This window comes from Salmo salar, chromosome 26, assembly GCF_965601325.2.
Source record: "Salmo salar chromosome 26, fSalSal1, whole genome shotgun sequence".
NCBI lineage: Eukaryota > Metazoa > Chordata > Actinopteri > Salmoniformes > Salmonidae > Salmo > Salmo salar.
The window spans coordinates 3,184,860-3,201,915 of NC_138316.1; the positions used below are offsets into that span (position 1 = coordinate 3,184,860).

The 17,056-nt window shown below is 43.6% G+C and overlaps 2 long non-coding RNA genes across 2 annotated transcripts; both read left to right on the plus strand.

The window, feature by feature from the left end:
- Window positions 1-3,929: 3,929 nt before the first annotated feature.
- On the plus strand, window positions 3,930-7,112 carry LOC145864202 (uncharacterized). The gene is made up of 3 exons (XR_014382780.1): window positions 3,930-4,633; window positions 4,771-4,824; window positions 5,083-7,112. It is a non-coding gene; the product is annotated as an uncharacterized LOC145864202 (long non-coding RNA).
- Window positions 7,113-13,085: 5,973 nt separating this feature from the next.
- LOC145864201 (uncharacterized) lies at window positions 13,086-17,018 on the plus strand. The gene is made up of 4 exons (XR_014382779.1): window positions 13,086-13,390; window positions 15,042-15,165; window positions 15,399-15,532; window positions 16,678-17,018. It is a non-coding gene; the product is annotated as an uncharacterized LOC145864201 (long non-coding RNA).
- Window positions 17,019-17,056: the final 38 nt, after the last annotated feature.

The following is a 17,056-nucleotide window of genomic DNA, read 5'->3' on the forward strand; positions in this document are numbered from 1 at the left end:
TGAGGGATCTAACATTAAGTAGCCCTATTTTGAGATGTGAGGTATCACAATCTCTTTCAATAATGGCAGGAATGGAGGAGGTCTTTATTCCAGTGAGATTGCTAAGGCGAACACCGCCATGTTTAGTTTTGCCCAACCTAGGTCGAGGCACAGACACGGTCTCAATGGGTATAGCTGAGCTGACTTCACTGACTGTGCTAGTGGCAGACTCCACTAAGCTGGCAGGCTGGCTACCAGCCTGCTGCCTGGCCTGCACCCTATCTCATTGTGGAGCTTGGGGAGTTAGAGCCCTGTCTATGTTCGTAGATAAGATGAGAGCACCCCTCCAGCTAGGATGGAGTCCGTCACTCCTCAACAGGCCAGGCTTGGTTCTGTTTGTGGGTGAGTCCCAGAAAGAGGGCCAATTATCTACAAATTCTATCTTTTGGGAGGGGCAGAAAAGAGTTTTCAACCAGCGATTGAGTTGTGAGACTGCTGTAGAGCTCATCACTCCCCCTAACTGGGAGGGGGCCAGAGACAATTACTCGATGCCGACACATCTTTCTAGCTGATTTACACGCTGAAGCTATGTTGCGCTTGGTGACCTCTGACTGTTTCATCCTAACATCGTTGGTGCCGACGTGGATAACAATGACTAGGGTTTTCAATTTGTCAGAGCTAATGGTGGGAGGCTTCGGCGTCTCAGACCCCGTAATGGGAGGAGTAGAGACCAGAGAAGGCTCGGCCGCTGACTCCGACTCGCTGCTTAATGGGGAGAACCGGTTGAAAGTTTCTGTCGGCTGAATGAGCGACACCGGTTGAGCATTCCTACAGCATTTCCCTCCAGAAGCCATGAGAAAGTTGTCCGGCTGCGGGGACTGTGCAAGGGGATTTATACAACTCTCTGTACTTACTGGTGGCACAGACGCCGTTTCATCCTTTCCTACACTGAAATTACCCTTGCCTAACGATTGCGTCTGAAGCTGGGCTTGCAGCACAGCTATCCTCGCCGTAAGGCGATCGTTCTCCTGTATATTATGAGTACAGCGACTGCAATTAGAAGGCATCATGTTAATGTTACTATTTAGCTTCGGCTGGTGGAGGTCCTGACGAACCACGTCCAGATAAAGCGTCCGGAGTGAAAAAGTTGAATGAAAATAAAGTTGAGTGAGGGAAAAACTAAAAATATAAATGGTAATTAAAAAGTAAAAACCGTAAAGTTGTCAGGTAGCAAAGTAAGGTTAGCAACAAAACGCACAGCAGCACGTAAACAAGTCTACAAGTTCTGACCGGAAATTACATGATCAAGCTCCGTACCGCGTGTGCCTCTCAAATTGTAACAATGCAGAAGGCTCCATATAGGCATGATTGGTTGACGGTAGGAGGGGGTGGTACGTCCTGTATAAACACAAACTCACTTCCTTGACAACTTCACAAGAGCTCTGCTCCGCTAAGGTCAAGAAGTATGAAAGCCCTGACGTCTGTGGAGCCTGTGCTGACCGACTGACAATACAGAATCTTTAAATCCTGCTGGAGAATGAGGCCAGCAGATCAATCGAATTACTAAAATAACGAGTCACTCAGAAAAACAAATGTGACTCAACTGTGACCAACTGATGCATATCTGTATTCCCAGTCATGTGAAATCATAGATTATAACCTATTTTTTTCAATTGGCTGATTTCCTTATATGAACTGTAACTCAGTAAAATCTTTGAAATTGTTGCATTTATCTTTTTGTTCAGTTTATATTGAAAACAAGTTGAATAGCTGGAAGAAAGTTGAACATTTGTAACTAAAACGCTTTGTGCATACCTAAGACATTCCACGTACTATACACAGTAGTGGAAAAAGTACCCAAATGCCATACTTGAGTCAAATTAAAGATACCTTAATATAAAATTACTCAAGTAAAAGTGAGTCACCCAGTAAAATACTACTTGAGTAAAAGTCAAAGTATTTGGTTTTAAATATACTTAAGTACCAAAAGTAAATATAATTGCTAAAATATATACTGCTCAAGAAAATAAAGGGAACACTTAAACAACACATCCTAGATCTGAATGAAAGAAATAATCTTATTAAATACTTTTTTCTTAACATAGTTGAATGTGCTGACAACAAAATCACACAAAAATAATCAATGGAAATCCAATTTATCAACCCATGGAGGTCTGGATTTGGAGTCACACTCAAAATTAAAGTGGAAAACCACACTACAGGCTGATCCACCTTTGATGTAATGTCCTTAAAACAAGTCAAAATGAGGCTCAGTAGTGTGTGTGGCCTCCACGTGCCTGTATGACCTCCCTACAACGCCTGGGCATGCTCCTGATGAGGTCGCGGATGGTCTCCTGAGGGATCTCCTCCCAGACCTGGACTAAAGCATCCGCCAACTCCTGGACAGTCTGTGGTGCAACGTGGCGTTGGTGGATGGAGCGAGACATGATGTCCCAGATGTGCTCAATTGGATTCAGGTCTGGGGAACGGGCGGGCCAGTCCATAGCATCAATGCTTTCCTCTTGCAGGAACTGCTGACACACTCCAGCCACATGAGGTCTAGCATTGTCTTGCATTAGGAGGAACCCAGGGCCAACCGCACCAGCATATGGTCTCACAAGGGGTCTGAGGATTTCATCTCGGTACCTAATGGCAGTCAGGCTACCTCTGGCGAGCACATGGAAGGCTGTGCGGCCCCCCCAAAGAAATGCCACCCCACACCATGACTGACCCACCGCCAAACCGGTCATGCTGGAGGATGTTGCAGGCAGCAGAACGTTCTCCACGGCATCTCCAGACTCTGTCACGTTTGTCACGTGCTCAGTGTGAACCTGCTTTCATCTGTGAAGAGCACAGGGCGCCAGTGGCGAATTTGCCAATCTTAGTGTTCTCTGGCAAATGCCAAATGTCCTGCACGGTGTTGGGCTGTAAGCACAACCCCCACCTGTGGACGTCGGGCCCTCATACCACCCTCATGGAGTCTGTTTCTGACCGTTTGAGCAGACACATGCACATTTGTGGCCTGCTGGAGGTCATTTTGCAGGGCTCTGGCAGTGCTTCTCCTGCTCCTCCTTGCACAAAGGCGGAGGTAGCGGTCCTGCTGCTGGGTTGTTGCCCTCCTAAGGGCTCCTCCACGTCTCCTGATGTACTGGCCTGTCTCCTGGTAGCGCCTCCATGCTCTGGACACTACGCTGACAGACACAGCAAACCTTCTTGCCACAGCTCGCATTGATGTGCCATCCTGGATGAGCTGCACTACCTGAGCCACTTGTGTGGGTTGTAGACTCCGTCTCATGCTACCACTAGAGTGAAAGCACCGCCAGCATTCAAAAGTGACCAAAACATCAGCCAGGAAGCATAGGAACTGAGAAGTGGTCTGTGGTCCCCACCTGCAGAACCACTCCTTTATTGGGGGTGTCTTGCTAATTGCCTATAATTTCCACCTGTTGTCTATTCCATTTGCACAACAGCATGTGAAATGTATTGTCAATCAGTGTTGCTTCCTAAGTGGACAGTTTGTTTTCACAGAAGTGTGATTGACTTGGAGTTACATTGTGTTGTTTATGTGTTCCCTTTATTTTTTTGAGCAGTGTACTTAATTAATTTCAAATCCCTTATATTAAGCAAACCAGACAGCACCATTAAAAAAAAATAAAAAAAATGTACGGCCACACTCCAACACTCATACATAATTTACAAAATGAAGCATTTGTGCTTATTGAGTCCGCCAGATCAGAGGCAGTATATCAAGGCACAAGGCAAGACCCAAATGCAGACACAGGAGGCAGATTATTGGGGTATTACAATGTTTATTAATCCAATGAGGTAGGCAAGAGAATGGTCATGGACAGGAAAAAAACAGTTTAGAGTCCAGGGGGTACAGACAGGCTCGTGGTCAAGGCAGGCAGAATGGTCAGGCAGGCGGGTACAATGTTCAGAAACAGGCAAGGGTCAAAACCGGGAGAACTAGGAAAAAGGAGAACGGAAAAAGCAGGAGAACGGAAAAAGCAGGAGAACAGAAAAAGCAGGAGAACAGAAAAAGCAGGAGAACAGAAAAAGCAGGAGAACAGAAAAACTGCTGATTGACTTGGAAACATGACAAACTGGCACAGAGAGACAGGGATAAATACACTGGGGAAAACAAGCGACACCTGGAGGGGGTGGAGACAATAACGAGGACAGGTGAAACTGATCAGGGTGTGACACAGTAGGGATGACCAGGGATGACCAGGGACCAAGTACTTTTGGGTGTCAGGGAAAATGTATGGAGTAAAAAGTACATTATTTTCTTTAGGAATGCAGTAAAGGTAGTCAAAAATATAAATAGTAAAGTACAGATACCCCCAAAAACTTACTTAAGTAGTACTTTAAAGTATTTTTACTTAAGTACTTTACACCACTGACTATACATCAATAAAAGTTAATGGAATCTATGCACAACAACAATAATGCCCAATCTGCATGTTCTTTGTAGTCTTGTGAAACGTTTTAATGTTTGTTGTGATGCAAGAGTTTGATGCTCTAGTAGATATAGTATGGATGTTATGACTAACAGATATGGGGTAATATCCTCTATAAAACCTCAGCTACCGCCTTCTTACTTCACTGGCTCAACTTTGTCACAAAATATTACTCAGAATGGACTTTTTATTATGTAAGTCACTAAGTATAGTTTTTATACTGACAGTGAGTAAAAAGAGTTGATGCTTGCAATTTGGCAACTTTGAATTGCCCCATGAATGTAATTATTTGCATTTTTTTTTATTATTTGCTTGTTTTTTGCATTTACAGTGTACAGGGTAAACCATTCCTGGATAGTTACTTGCCTATTAACCTTTTCTCATGGTAAGTGCATTTACACCATTATATTTCCTTCATGTTACAGTAGGCTACTTGTTAAAGTAGATGTTTTATCTGGAAGCTATAATCATAATGCTGAGTAATGTTGTGCATTGCATTTAAGCCTGACAGATATTGACACAAAACAGTGATGTTTGGTGTTGGAAAGTGTTTTTTTTCTTCTCCAAAGTAAGGATACTAATTAGTCTAATTTCCATTAGCACTTAATATAGCATTTGTTTTACTGAAATACTTACATTGCAGTTATGATGTCTTGTTATACGGAAGAACACTCTGAGAGGCGCCAACTTCATGGTAAATACTTTTCAAATACTACATTCTAAATATTTATTGCTCTGGGTCCGGTTTCCCCGATAGCGATGGAACTCAGGCTTACAAGTGTTTTAACGATGTATCTTTCCTACGACCGCCGAAGATGTAACATGCGTAATTGAAAACACCATGCAGAGAACGGTTGCTCTATATGTGTAGGGAAGTATTTAAACACTTGCTTAGGTCCAACCTCTGATCTTTCCAAGCATTTTTAGGATCAAAAGAAAGGGAGCGCTGCTGTCAGCTTCATCCATTCAAATCTTACCTTAACATACTTATTTCACGACACTGACGACGGATCTGCTCCTAAAGAGATATTACCGCCTACCTCTGCAAATATTGAGGCGGCTTTTTCTAGTGCTTACCCAATAAAAAATGCATTAAATCACTGATTTGGCACATTGCGCACGTTAGGCTACATATCATGAAATACACTGAACAAAAATATAAATGCAACATGTAGTGTTTGTTCCATGAGTTGAAATAAAAATTCCCCGAAATGTTCCATAAGCACAGAAAGGGGGGTGGTGAGCGGTATTTCTGTCTTTAAAAAAGCCCTTTTGTGGGGAAAAAAATAATTATTTCTGATTGGCTGGGTTAATTCATTTATTTCAATTGACTGATTTTCTTATGAACTGTAACTCAGTAAAATATTGGAAATTGTTGCATGTTGCATTTATATTTTTGTTCAGTATTGTCACGTCCTGACCAGTAATAGAGGTTATTTGTTATTGTAGTTTGGTCAGGACTGGCAGGGGGTATTTGTTTTATGTGGTTCGGGGTGGTTGTGTAAGTTGTAGGGTGTTTGATTTAGTATTCCGGGTTTTGGGCACTGTTCTATGTTTATGTATTTCTATGTTCAGTCTAGTTATTTGTATTTCTATGTTTAGTTGATTGAGGGTTCTATAAATAGGTATGTGTTTGTTTTAGTATTTGTGGGAGATTGTGCTGTGTATAGCTTTGTTGCCTTACCGGCCTGTTATTAGTCATGGTGTGTTTTTTTTTGTGTACGTATTTATTTTGGTTTACCTTCTTTGTTCCATTTAAATAAAAGAAGATGAGTGCACATTTCCCCGCTGCGTCTTGGTCCACTTTACCCGACGACAACCGTGACAGAATCTCCCACCAACCAAGGACCAAGCAGCGGGGTAAGGAGCAATGGATAAATTATATGGACTATCAGGGGAATTGGACATGGGAGGAAATTCTGGACGGGGCTGGACCTTGGTATCAGGCTGGGGAATACCGTCGCCCACTGGAGGAGATAGAGGCAGCCAAGGCGGAGCGGCGCCGGTATGAGGCATTGTATGCGCCGAAGGGGAAGCACGAGAGGCACCCCCAATAATTTTGTTTGGGGGGCAGACGGGTAGTTTGGCTAGGCCAGGCAGTAGACCTAAGCCAGCTCCCCGTGCTTTTTATGGGAAGCAGGTGGAGAAGAGAGCGCCGGAGTATGCGGAAGTGCGCACAATCTCGCCCATACGTACGCACAGTCCAGTGTGAGTGATCCCAGCCCCTCACAAGTGCCGTGCTAGAGTGGGCATCCAGCCTGGAAGGAGGATGCCTGCGCAGCGCATCTGGTCACCGGTGCGCCTCCTAGGTCCAGGCTACCCTATGCCCGCTCTACGCACGGCAACCATCAGGCCCCTGCACAGCCCAGTTCGCCCTGTGCCAGCACTTCACTTGTGCAGGGCTACTAGTTCCATCCAGCCAGGACGGGTTGTGCAGGAGGTGCGATCGAGACCTCCAGTGCGTCTCCACGGCCCGGTATATCCAGTACCAGCACCACGCACTAGGCTTCCAGTGCATCAGCCCAGTCCAGTACGTCCTGTTCCTGCTCCCCGCACTAGCCCTGAGGTGCGTGTCCCCAGTCTGGTACCTCCACTACCAGCCCCACGCATCAGGCTTCCAGTGCATCAGCCCAGTCTTGAGCTTCCGACGACAGTGCCTCGTCCAGAGTGTCCGGCGACAGTGCCTCGTCCGGAGTGTCCGGCGACAGTGCCTCGTCCGGAGTGTCCGGCGACAGTGCCTCGTCCAGAGTGTCCGGCGACAGTGCCTCGTCCGGAACTTCCGGCGACAGTGCCTCGTCCGGAACTTCCGGCGACAGTGCCTCGTCCGGAACTTCCGGCGACAGTGCCTCGTCCGGAACTTCCGGCGACAGTGCCTCGTCCGGAACCAGGAGAGACGGCCCACTGTCCGGAACCAGGAGAGACGGCCCACTGTCCGGAACCAGGAGAGACGCCCTACGGTCCGGAGCTCCCAGAGTCGCCCTACGGTCCAGAGCTCCCAGAGTCGCCCTACGGTCCGGAGCTCCCAGAGTCGCCCTACGGTCCGGGGTCGACGGAGAGGGACATCGCTGTAGAGATGTTATGGGAGCGGAGTGAGCCAGGGGTGGAGCGGGGTCTGCGTCCAGCTCCTGAGCCACCTCCTGAGGGGGGAGTATTTGGGGAAAGAGGGGGTGTTGCAGGAGCACCGTCGGTGACGGTGTCCACCCTCCCTTCCATGTAGTTTTGGGATTTATTTTGTTTTGGGGGTTATTTTTGGTTATTTGTGTGAGGTGCATCCGGGGTCTGCACCTTTGGGGGGGGGGGGGGTACTGTCACGTCCTGACCAGTAATAAGGGTTATTTGTTATTGTAGTTTGGTCAGGATGTGGCAGGGGGTGTTTGTTTTATGTGGTTCGGGCTATGTATTTAGGTAGAGGGGTGTTTGGTTTATGTGGTCCGGGGTTTGTTAGTCTATGTTCTATGCTAGTGTATTTCTATGTTCTGTCTAGTCTATTGTAGTTCTTTGTTTAGTTAATTGGGGTTGGACCTTCAATTGGAGGCAGCTGGTTATCGTTGCCTCTGATTGAAGGTCCTATAATTAAAAGTTTGTTTGTCATGGGATTTTGTGGGAGATTGTTGCTGTCTATAGCTTTGTGCCTTACCGGCCTGTTCTTTGTCGTTGTGTTATTCTGTCTACGTGTTTGTTTTGGTTTTCCTTCTTTGTCCTTAAATAAAAGAAGATGAGTATACATTTTCCCGCTGCGTTTTGGTCTACACCCTACGACACCCGTGACACACTATTTAACATGTATTTCAAGATCCAGAGAAGAGGGTCCTGCACAGCTGTATTTGAAAACATTTCCCAAAACTCAGCATGGTACTAGGAAAAGGGCTTTTAACAGCTCCTGGTATAAGGACAATTCATGGCTTGAATATTCTGTAAGTCAAGATTTGACTTATTGTTTCGCCTGTAGGCATTTTTCTCTGCCCAATACAGCTGAATCTGCCTTCACATCAGTCAGGTTTTTGTAACTGGAAAAAGGCGCCGTTTAAAGATTCTGGGTTTGAGCTCCATTTGAAGCCAGAGCATCATATCAATGCTATGTATGCTTGGAATCAGCATAAAATGGCTATTGACAGCAACTCATCAATGTTAGATGTCATAAATAAGGACCGGAAAAAGAAAAGCGGAGGAAAACTGTACTTACATTAAAACAATTGCAGATGTGCTCCTATTAACTGGCACCCAAAATATAGCACAGAGCGGTCATCGAATCTGATGACCCTCACAACAAGGGTCATTTTTTGACATCTTAGAAGAAATAGCAAAGCATGACCCTCTCAAAGACAAAAGGATGAATGCATGTGGCAATGCTAAGTACACAAACCACCAAATCCAGAACAAAGTTCTTGAGGGCTTAGCTGAGGTGGTACAAAGTTAAATAATAGTAGTAAAAGAAAGTGACGTTTTTTGGGTAATTGCAGATGAAACCAAAAATGTAAAGAAAAAATAACAAATGTCTTTAGTTGTGAGGTACTATTACAACGGGGTCATCCACGAAAGCTTAGATGCAGCAGGTCTCACAAAAATGATAATTGACTGCCTTGAAAACATGGTCAGGACTCCAGAAATAATCTTGTGGGGCAAGACTATGATGGTGCATCCATCATGAGCGGAAAGCATTCTGGTGTGTCTGCACGGATTAAAAAGAGTGCATGATTTGCATTTTATGTGCACTGTAATGCGCATTGTTTGAATTTGGTTCTTGTCGATGCTGTAAAATCAGTGCCTGAGGCAGTTCACGTTTTTGCTCTCCTGCAGAAGCTTTATAACTTTGTATCTGGCTCGTACGTTCATCTCAAGTGGCTTGCAGTTCAGAAAGAGCTGTATCCACAGCAGCAGCCCAGGGAACTGCAGAGACTTAAGGTGGACATGCAGATACATGGCATGCCATAATCTGAGGGACAGGCTTCCAGCAGTTCTGAGAGTGCTACAGGATATCACACTTGAAAATAGTGGTAACAGATCAGTGGAGGCAAGGGGCCTTCTTTCTCAGATAGATTTACATTTCATAGGGCTTTTGGTTACCTTTTATAAAGTGCTTGGTGATGCCAAATGTCTTTCTGACATGCTCCAATCAAGCTCTCTTGACCTAGCAAGGGCTGTGGATCTAGTACATGCCCTTACAGACACATTACAGGACTACAGAAGTGAGGGTTACTTTGGAGAACTATGGAAAGAGGTTGAAGAGATGGCAGAGCACTGCAAAATAAGTGTACAAACAGTGTGTAACTGACAGCCTAAAACAAGCTTAAGATTTCATGACTCATTGATGATGAGCGTTGTAGGACAGAAAAATAGTGACCAAAGTGATGATGAGAGCTTCCAAAGGGCTATCTTTTATCAGGTGCTTGACAGTCTCACAGCTGAGTTGCAGAGGCGTTTTTCAAAGAAGAATTGCAAGATAATGCAAGGGGTCCAGTTTCTCAACCCAAAGAGTGAATGAGGAGCCTCTGCCTTCTTGAATGAGGAGCCTCTGTTTGCCTTTGCTCAGACCTAAGAGTCAGATTTAGAGGACCTCAAACATGAGGTTCATCAAACCAAGCGGCTTCTTGATAGGAGAGAGAAAAGTGGAAGGGACAGACCGTCTACTCTCCTTGACTTTGTTGTGTTTCTATAACCTTATAAAGACATCTTCCATGAGCTATTTCGACTTAGTGAGATTTCTGTTGTTACACCAGTCTGCAGTGCTTCTTGCGAGAGAAGTTTCTCAGCTTTAAAACTGATTTAAACCCACCATAGGACAACAATGGTTGATGACAGGTTAAGTCATCTCGGAATTCTCAGTGTTGAGTCATGGAGGGCACACTCCTTCAACATTAATGAGTTTGTGAAACATTTTGCCAGTTCTCACCAGAACCGCAGAATTATGCTGTTTTAAATCTACCTAGGATAATTTGGCACTTAGGCGGTCCCTCTGGTCATGATTAAAACCTGCACTGTGTACAAGCTAGCACACTTACATTCTAAAATGATAAATATAAACTGTATCATGTCACACAGATTTAATTTGTTCTTGATTAGGCCAATTTGAAATCTTTTCTTTGCTATTAGTTAACATAATATATATGAGCATAATTATGATACTGTACATTTGTAATATTTTTTCTAGTTTCTGCTTGATATCTGGTATGTCAAATTGCAGTGTGTTTTTTTTTGATTATGTACTTTTTTGAAAATAAACTATGCAATTTATGTAACACACAAATGCTATCTTATCTCCTTGGTGCTTGAGCTTTATTTTCCTAAAATATAGATCCAGATTATATATTCATGAAAACAGAGTGACCCAAGTCTCTCCAGTATGTGAGTACAGTACACAGTGTGTGTGTGTGTGTGTGTGTGTGTGTGTGTGTGTGTGTGTGTGTGTGTGTGTGTGTGTGTGTGTGTGTGTGTGTGTGTGTGTGTGTGTGTGAGAGAGCGAGAAAGAAATTTAGCCGCAGTTCCGAGGTTGAGACACTGACTATTCATAGTATGTCAAAGAATTCTAGTGAAGTAACCCTTTTGGACCACACTACCAAATTGAAGATCTCCGTGTTAAGTGAATTATCACTTCTACCTCTAATCAGCAATCATTGGATTCATTCATGGTCCTTAGATGCCAGGTTAGGGTTACACACACATTTTCTGTTATGGTCTATGGACCCCCTGAATTAGCCTTGGCCACGCCCTGGCTACCCCATGTATAAAACTCTAGTTCTGCCACTGACCACACTGCCAAGTCTCATCATATCCATTGATCAGGCCTACCACCGTCATGTCGGTAGCAAACTTGATGATGGTGTTGAGTGAACAGGGTGCACAGGAAGGGACTAAGCACAACCCCCCCGTGTTGCGGGTCAACGTGGCAGAGGTGATGTTGCCTACCCTCAGGAAGTCCAGGATCCAGTTGCAGAGGGAGGTGTTCAGTCCCAGGGTTCTAAGCTTGGTGATGAGCTTGGAGGGAACAATGGTTTTGAACGCTGAGCTGAAGTCAATGTACAGCATTCTCACATAGGTATTCTTTTCATCAGTGTGGAGTGCAATTTGATTGCATCATCTATGGATCTGTTGGGGCGGTATGAACATTGGAGTGGGTCAAGGGTGTCTGGGATGATGGAGTTGATGTGTGCCTTAACCAGCCTTTCAAAGAACTTCATGATTACAGATATCAGTGCTACAGGGCAGTAGTTATTGTGCCATGAAGCCTTAGAGTTCTTGGGAACAGGAATGATGGTAGTCGTCTTAAAATGTGTGGACAGTAAAAGGCCACTCTAAAATGTGCAGTTTTTGCACATTGCCACAAGTTTTGAGGGAGCGTGCAATTGGCATGCTGACTGCAATAATGTCCACCAGAGCTCTGCCATAAGCCACCTCCAATGTCGTTTTAGAGAGTTTGGCAATACGTCCAACCGGCCTCACAACTGCAAACCATGTGAAATCATGCCATTCCAGGATTTTCACATCTGGCTTCTTCACCTGTGGGCTCGTCTGAGACCAGTCACCTGGACTGCTGATAAAACTGTGGGTTTGCACAACTGAAGAATTTCTGCACAAACTGTCAGAAACCATCTCAGGGACGCTCATCTGTATGCTTGTCGTCCTCACCAGGGTCTTGACCTGACTGCAGTTCGGTGTCGTAACCGAATCAGTGGGAAAATGCTCACCTCGATGGCCACTGACACACTGTGATCTTCACGGATTTATCCCGGTTTCAACTGTACCGGGCAGATGTCAGACAGCGTATATGAAATTGTGTGGGTGAGCGGTTTGCTGATGTCAACGTGCGACCCATGGTGGCGATGGTGTTATGGTATGGGCAGACAACGAAGCAATTTGAATGCACAGAGAGATGGTGACAAGATCCTGATGCCCATTGCCGTGCCATTCATCTGCCGCCATCACCTCATGTTTCAGCATGATAATGCATGGCCCCATGTCTCAAGGATCTGTGCACAATTCCTGGTAGCTGTAAATGTCTCATTTCTTTCATGGCCTGCAAACTCACCAGACATGTCACCCATTGAGCATGTTTGGGATGGTCTGGATTGACGTGCACGACAACGTGTTCCAGTTCCCGCCGATATCCAGCAACTTCGCACAGCTATTGAAGAGGAGTGGGACAACAATCCACAGGCCACAATCAACAGCCTGATAGAAGGAGATCATGCTCCATGAGGCAAATTGTGGTCACAAGCCCCTACATTTTTAAGGTATCTGTGACCAAAAGATGCATATCTGTATTCCCAGTCGTGAAATCTATAGGTTAGGGCTGAATTCATTTATTTGAATTCACTGATTTCATTATATGAACTGTATCTCAGTAAAATCGTTGACATTGTTGCATGTTGCGTTGATATTTTAGTTCAGTGTACTTAACTTATTCATCTGTACATAAAGATGAATACGGAAACATACATATGTGTGATAGGGTTGGCATGACATCCAGGGAACTCTTACCACTCTTAGTACACTACATTTGACTAGGGCCCATAGAGCTAGTAGTATGCTATGTACGAAATAGGGTCCTATATGACACTCCCCACTGGATAAAACTGGTTGAATCAACGTTGTTTCCATGTCATTTCAACAACAAAAAATCTATATGATGACATTGAATCAACATGGAAAACTGTTTGGATTGCAAAAAGTAATCAACATAAGGGAATTTCATATTTATTTCACCCAACTTTTAACCTAAATCCAGTAACATGGTGACATTTTTGTTGATTTTATATTGAATTCACACTAGTTGACAACTCAACCAAATGTAAATCAAAAATAGACGTAAATCGTAAATTTAAGATGTTTCTGTTCCAATTCTATATGTCCAGAGTTAACTGTAAAGAGGAAAGACCTGAAGCGATGTGACAATGATAACCGCGTATGCGTCACTGACGATAGTGACTGTGTCCCCAGAACTCATGTGTCTCATGGTAGGAAGTTGACTCTTTCACCTTCATGATATCAGATTGTTTTTACTATTACTTAACTAGTACTTTTACTGGAACTAGTACATTTATTAGTACTGTTACTACTACTTTGAGAGAGAGTACATTTGCTGAGACTAAAAGTAATGTACAGTGCCTTCAGAAAGTATTCAGACCCCTTGACTTTTCACATATTTTGTTACGTGACAGCCTTATTCTAAAATGTATTAAATAAAAGATTTCCTCAGGAAGATGTTTCTACAACTTGAATGGAGTCCACCTGTTGTAAATTAAATTGATTGGACATGATTTGTCCAATCATATAAGGCCCCACAGTTGACAGTGCATGTCAGAGCAAAAACCAAACCATGAGGTCAAAGGAATTGTTCGTAGAGCTCCGAGACAGGATTGTGTCGAGGCACAGATCTGGGGAAGGGTACCATAAATGTTCTGCAGTATTGAAGGTCTCCAAGAACACAGTGGCCTCAATCCTTCTTAAATGGAAGAAGTTTGGAACCACCAAGACTCTTCCTAGAGCTGAGCAAATCGGAGGAGAAGGACTTTGGTCAGGGAGGTGACCAAGAACCCGGTGGTCACTCTGACAGAGCTCCAGAGTTCCTCTGTTGAGATGGAAGAACCTTCCAGAAGGACAACCATCTCTGCAGCACTCCACCAATCAGGTGTTTATGGTAGAGTGGCCAGACAGAAGCCGCTCCTCAGTAAAAGGCACAGGACAAGATTCTCTGGTCTGATGAAACCAAGATTGAACTATTTGGCCTAAATGCCAAGAGTCACGTCTCGAGGAAACCTGGCACCATCCCTATAGTGAAGCATGGGGGTGGCAGCATCATGCTGTGGGAATGTTTTTCAGCGGCAGGGACTGGGAGACTAGTCAGGGTCGAGGGAAAGATGAACAGAGCAAAGTACAGAGAGATCCTTGATGAAAACCTGCTCCAGAGTGCTCAGGACCTCAGACTGGGGTGAAGGTTCACCTTCCAATAAGACAACGACCCTAACCACACAGCCAAGACAACACAGGAGTGGCTTCGGGACAAGTCTCTGAGTGTCCTTGAGTGGCCCATCCAGAGCCCGGACTTGAACCTGATCGATCAACTCTGGAGAGAGCTGAAAATAGCTGTGCAGCAACGCTCCCCATCCAACATGACAGAGCTTGAGAGGATCTGCAGAGAAAAATGGAAGAAACTCCCCAAATACAGGTGTTCTAAGCTTGTAGCGTCATACCCAAGAAGACTATAGGCTGTAATTGCTGCCAAAGTTGCTTCAACAAAGTACTGAGTAAAGGGTCTGAATACTTATGTAAATGTGATTTAGAGTTTTTTATTTTTAATAAATTAACAACAACAAAAAAATTAAACTGTTTTTACTTTGTAATTATGGGGTATTATGTGTAGATTGATGAGGGAAAAAAGCAATTTCATCAATTTTAGAGTAAGGCTGTAACCTAACAAAATGTGGAAAAGTCAAGAATAAGTCTGAATACTTTCCGAAGGCACCGTATCTACTTATAGCAAAATATTCTCTCATGGCTCTGGTTTCCTCTATCATATGTTTTATGCATTTCTGACTTGATGTCAAATCTTCAAATAATTCTAGTACTCCAATGCCTTTTCGTTTCTCCATTTGCCTCCATTTTCAGAAAGGGTGAATATATCATGCTTTTTTCTACTCACTGACTATGCTCTGACTCCGTATCCTCAATGCCTTTGGAGTCAGCAATATAACGTCAATGCAGAAAGCATGCACTCTCTCATTTTCAGTCAGTAAGTACATCTTAAATATTGCACCTTTATACTTTATTGAGACATACATTTTTAGATCAAGCGTAATCAATGTTATATCAATTGACTATGCACCTATGTTGAATTGCTCCATCACCTGGGTGTCCTTTTATGCTCCCTTTCTGCTGGACAAAATACTGTATATCAGAAATAATGCTTACCATGACAGCATTGACATTTAAAATTGTCTTATTTATTATTAATATTAATTTCAGGACCACTCCGATTTATTCTTGTATGGGAATCTTCAACCTTGGTGGACGAATGAATGTAACTTTAAAAATTAAGAACAACATGAACGGAATGGAGTCGTGGTCAGAGCCCTACGAAGTGGCAGTACAGGAAGCAAGTAATAACCCTTTAATTGCTCATTTTAGCACATAATTTGAGATGAGGGACACCTTTTCATGTGTTGTTTATTTCAATTATTAACAGGTGTCTTGTTGAATCTTGAATTCATAAATGCATTTATAAATTGGTTTATACATTTATGGAATATATTTAAAAAAATGTTTTATTTATTAGGATCACCATTACTCTTCCTGGGGTCCAAACAGTGTTAAAACAGTTACATCACAACAAAATACACCAACAGCCTACATCATAAGTAAAACAATACATCATACATTACATTATTGCTCTAATATTACAAATGTACTACATAAAATCCACAATACCAAAACATTCCAGTGTGTGTGTGTGTGTGTGTGCGCGTTTGTGTATTTGTGTCTCCTCACAGTCCGCATTGTGCCTTGAGGTGTTGTTTTATCTGTTATTTAAATCTGATTTTACTGCTTGCTTGAGTTACTTGATGTGGAAGAGTTCCATGTAGTCATGGCTTTCTCAGAGTCTGTTCTGGACTTGGGGACTGTAAAGAGACCCCTAGTGGCATGTCTTGTGGGTGTGTTAGCTGAGCTGTGTGTTAGCTGCTTGAACAGACAGTTCTGTGTTTTCAACACGTCAGTACCTCTTACAAAGACAAGTAGTGATGCAGTCAATCTACTTTGAGCGAGGAGAGATTGGCGGGCGTATGTGCTTGATATTAGCCCTCTGTGTACATTTAAGGGCCAGCCATTCTGCTCTGTTCTGGGCCAACTTTAATTTGCCTATGTCTTTCTTTGCAGCACTTTCAGGTGTGATAAAACGAAAACCTGTAGACCTGTAGGCTTTTACATTTTTATATGTATTTAGGACTAGCTTATTACTTTCCACCCATTCTAAAACAAACTGCAGCTCTTTGTTAAGTATAGCAGTGACTTCACTTGCTGTGGTAGCTGCCGTATATAATGGTGAGTCATCAGTTACACAGGCTTTGTGTGTGTGTGTGTGTGTGTGTGTGTGTGTGTGTGTGTGTGTGTGTCTCCTCATAGTCTGCGTTGTGCTGTGAGGTGTTGTTTTTTCTGTTCTTTACTATGATTGTGAGGAATGTGGGGACAGTAAGAGGGGATGTGAATTTGGCCTTTCATTTAGTTCTCTTTTTGCCAAATGGAACAGTAAAAGCACCTTGTCCTACCATCACATCAGTCAATGGCTCTGACAACTCACTGGAGGTGACATGGGGGATCAGCAAGTTGTACACTAGATGTCGAGTCCGTTACCGAATGGCCACCACTGACAAATGGACTGAGGTATTGACTTCATTCTCTTCTGCTCTAATCTCACTACCCAAATGGACTCAGGTATTGACTTCATTCTCTTCTGCTCTCACCTCACTATCCAGAAATCTTCAAGTCTCTGACAGTGCACATGTTGTTATATGATGCATATTTTAATCCAATGTTACATTTATTTGGGTAGTTAAAGCCTGAACCCAGACTACGTCCAAAATAGCATCCTATTCCCTATAGGGTGCACTTCTTTAACCAGGGCCCAT